At 39.8% G+C, this 4,323-nt stretch overlaps 1 long non-coding RNA gene across 1 annotated transcript; it reads left to right on the top strand.

Moving 5' to 3' along the window:
- Window positions 1-1,831: 1,831 nt before the first annotated feature.
- Window positions 1,832-4,083, top strand: LOC135217502 (uncharacterized). Its single transcript, XR_010315156.1, has 2 exons — window positions 1,832-2,242; window positions 2,376-4,083. It is a non-coding gene; the product is annotated as an uncharacterized LOC135217502 (long non-coding RNA).
- The last annotated feature ends 240 nt before the right edge of the window (window positions 4,084-4,323 follow it).

Here is a 4,323-nt window from a genome sequence, read left to right as displayed (position 1 = left end):
TTGAGTTCTGTGGAATCTCGAAACTCGCTCACCATCTACTTTTTGTCTCACCTGTTTTCTCGGAGTCAGGCACTCGTGCGAGATCAGGCGACATATAGTAGCCCTGAGTTTCTTGTTGACGAAGTCGGTTGCGTTTATACACCCCCGATGATCGTGTAACATGAGACCAGGTTGGACTGTCAGGCATTCTTCCTTCCTCGGGACTGAATCGCCTTTTTGCTCCTCGCTCCTTTCTCCTGGCACCAGAAAGCTCGAGTCAGGAGTTGATTCGCTGACGACGTTGGGTTGCGTTGATACACCCCCAAGGTTTGCTTAGATTGAATCGCCCAGGCAGTCCAGACACTCATCCTTCAGCGAAGAATAGTGCCTTATGGTCTTCAGGGTACAGCCTTGCTGTCCTTGATTCGTCTGACTGGTCAACTGGTCGGTCACCTGACTTTAGTACAGACGGACTGACTGTGCATGTCCAGATCGAAGCTTTCAATATGGAACTTAGACGTAGTCTGAAGTTCTTGATGTCAAAGCATTCGAACCTCTCCTACCTGTTAACTTCTTGCATGTGATCAGGAAGGCCTTCTTCTAACCACCCTAGATACGACAAAGAGGGTTAGTGAAATTTTAAGCCATCGTCACAAGTTTTGGCTTTAGAGAACACAATGGCGGTGTGCTCTCTAAGCCTTCCGTTGTGGCCTAAGAATGGAAACCCGTTTTGTCCCTTGGGCCAGGAGCTTGGAAGCAAGGAATGGCACAAGTTAGTGGCAGGAGCCAGAGAGAGTCCTGTGCCCTGTCGGGTCTCTCAAGTTTTATCTACATAAAACCCAAGAAAGTCGAAGTCATTCGGGCAATCTGCAGTGTTCCGAAAAGACCAGACTTGCCCATATCGAAGAACACCCTGGCTTTAGTGTTAAGGAGTTCTTTCAAAAATGCTCCTCAGTGTGTTTGCAACAAAGATTTGAAATCTTTTTATCTGAATGCTCACGAGGTGAGGGCGTGGCCTCGAAGCATTTCAACAGAGCATGGCACTCAGCAACATCCTGAGTACCATGTTTTAGCGAAGCAACTCTGTGTTCACTTCACACTCCCTGCGAGATGTGAAAGATGGCATATGAGATCTGCTGCTCGCTAGGGCCATACGTGTCTGCAGACACAATCTTGGGGGCAAGAAGTACCACTCATCCTATCCTGTAGAAAATGGTTAGGAAGAGCTCTTAATTTAGTTGTTGAGTCGCCGACAACGGCGACTTCTTAACTCTTAAGCCTTAGTTAAAACACCTTAACTTTGGCTAGGTTGGTCAGGTGGTGATATATATATATATATATATTTCTTTACTTCTTAGCCCTCATGGTATGGTCAATAGGGTCTAGTCACGTCGTGGTCTCGCCCCTGTTGACAGATCATCTGGAGTGCACCAGCTATATAGGTCTACTCTCGCTGGCAACTCTAGTAGCACAAGCGACTTACGTGGCAGTAACCACGAAGCCAGCTATGCTAACAGGTGGAACCAAGATGTAAATCATCTGCATGCATTTGTATCCCAAAATCCTTCTATTCTGTCCCTTCCCACCTCCAAAGGTGGGATTCAGCTATATATATATCTGACAGGTAAGTTTCATGAACAAAATGATATTGTTATGATACAATAAAGTTTGTTCATACTTACCTGGCAGATATATATAATCAAGTACCCACCCACCTCCCCTCAGGGGACAGTGGAAATAAAAATTATGAATAGAAAATGGGAATGTTCCTGATACCCGCCTCCCAGCGGCGGGAATGGGTACTAACCACCTGGCCGACCACTGCGTGTGTCGGAAGTTTTTAAAATTCTGTCGGACTTCAGAAAATACAGCTATATATATATCTGCCAGGTAAGTATGAACAAACTTTATTGTATCATAACAATATCATTTTTACTTCTAGTTACTGATATATTCATCATTTAAGTCCATGGGTTTTATGCTAATGCTAATTGCATTATATACTGTTTTAGTTAAAATTTTTAATATGCCAAGTACTTCAGTGTGTTTATATGAGGGACTGTTCTCCTTATTTTATTCTTCATAATAATACCTAGAATGGAAATAGACAGGTATTCTTGTGTTACTTCCTTGGTTAAGTATCCATACTGATTAGAAGGAACCTCCAACACCAGTTTTGTCATTGACATTCATAGTGGTTAGCAAGAGCTACTTCTTTAGCCATTGCAGCATCAGTTTTTTCTTCATCATCATTTTTTATATTGTAAGTACAATTATGTTGTTTCTGTGGGATTTTACTTGACACTGCATGAACTATAGTTTGGTATGTTTTTTCATAAGTAATATTTCCTTATTAGTTTTTAATTACACATGTAATTTTGAAAAATTTACTTCAGAGGCATCAGATGCTGACCTGTATTAAGGCTAAGAGAATGAAGGGTCAGTAGCCATGTAACCCAAATTTATAATCCACAATAGCAAGCACATTTATAATTAGTAACAAGGTAAGGCAAAATTTGTTTTATTTCAACAAAAAATTGTCCAAGAAGCAAATATATAGTATGAAATTCTTTTGCAAAAGTTTCTGTTATATGAGGCTGATTTTCTCAAAACATCTTTTTAATAGAAGGGCCTATACAGAAATGGCACATGTTACCAACTGTGATTCCCAGTCAAAACAAGAAGCTGAATTTTGTAACCTTTTATTTTATTTTAGGAGCTTCACTTTTTGGCCATCTAGGGTAGTTTACTTCAGCTAACAGCATTGTGATAAAGGGGCCACTCATGGCAGTCACCATATAATATAAGAGGTATTTTGGAACTTAAGATTACATTCAACTTTTAAATTAGTTTTTCTCTTGTATGAATACTATGCGCATAAATCTGTATTGATAAGTAGGCTTGTTTTATAATCTTAAGATACTTTTTGTATTAATGCTGTACCTTGCGAAGAGATTGTGTTAAAAATGTATTTTTATTTGAAGATATTCCCGAAGTATGTATATTGTTAACAAATTCATCAAAACGATAGTCAACCCTCTTTATTAGTATATAATTTGGTATATGGTGTTATTTGTTATTCAGTTAGAAATGTAATATAATGCTCTTTTGACAATTCTGTTTTTGAAAGCAGGATGTTTTCAAGGTATCAGAGGCAGCATTGTTCTCCTGTTAGAGAAATAACACATATCGCGGACAACATTATTCACATGATCCATGAGCAGGGATCACTTGCGCAGTACCTATTATAGCATCGTTAAGCTTGAGTGGTCATTGTGAGAGTTTGCTGTTCTCTGATTCCTTGAGGTCCCATGTTATCAAATCACATTAAGCCATTTTTTACAAATTCTTTGTGTACAACAAAATGAGTTGAAAATCTTGAGGTGAATTCAGAAAAATTGCATTGGACTTTTAAGAGAATAATTTTACTTGCATTATAGTATTAAAGTGTTGAGATGCACTGACAGATAGATTTCTCTATTCTATTATCACAATGTAATCATTTTGAAAGTATTACATACAGTGCAAGTGTTGGTGGTGGGGTTTTCAACTTGGGCCCTTCGACTTGGGACCACCTTCACGTGGTGAGGGGGCTCTTTTGAACACAAAAATTTGTTCCTGGGTTTGAGTCTACTTTTGCAAAAATTTAGTGGACCTGATAAATATGAAAAGATATGATATTTGGAACTGGTTTTATATCCAAAGCCAAATTGTGGGAACTGCTGTAGAACCATCAACTACCCGATAATGTTTAGACCTGAGAGATATCCGTTCGTTATCTCAAGGGCGGAACTACTCTTCAGGGTTGGACCCATGGATTCCAAGAGGGTCAGTTATGGGGATAGGGTTCTCGGCATTCTATCCTGTGTGCCCATAACATGATTGGGGTGGGTATTATTGTATTCTTGTAATACTCAGTCCTAGCAAGCGGGTTTAGCTTACACTGGGGTCACAATAATCATGTTGCGCCATCCCGTCAGGTGCTGTAGGGACACGGACATTTGGGAGTCTGTTCTCACTTTTGCCAATGATATCTTTTTAATGTTTTCAGTTTTTTTTCTCTCTATTCTTCATGGAACATACAAATAAAGATTTTAGTACCTCTGGGCTTTTTGATGGTATAGTCTCGGCACAGTTGATGACTTCTGGAACTTCCTCTTACCGCCTTTGCTTAGTTGTATATGACACTAGCGTGGCAAAGGACTACCCCACTTCAAGGGAAGTATCAGAACACCCGTCAGGGTGCAACGACATTAAAATGGAAAAAAGTAAAAACCTCTTGGTAGATTCCAATGTTGTAACATTGGAACCATACAGTGGTCCCCCTGTATTCATGGGGGATGT

This window comes from Macrobrachium nipponense, chromosome 7, assembly GCF_015104395.2.
Source record: "Macrobrachium nipponense isolate FS-2020 chromosome 7, ASM1510439v2, whole genome shotgun sequence".
Taxonomy (NCBI): domain Eukaryota; kingdom Metazoa; phylum Arthropoda; class Malacostraca; order Decapoda; family Palaemonidae; genus Macrobrachium; species Macrobrachium nipponense.
This window is presented reverse-complemented; position numbering and strand designations above follow the sequence as displayed.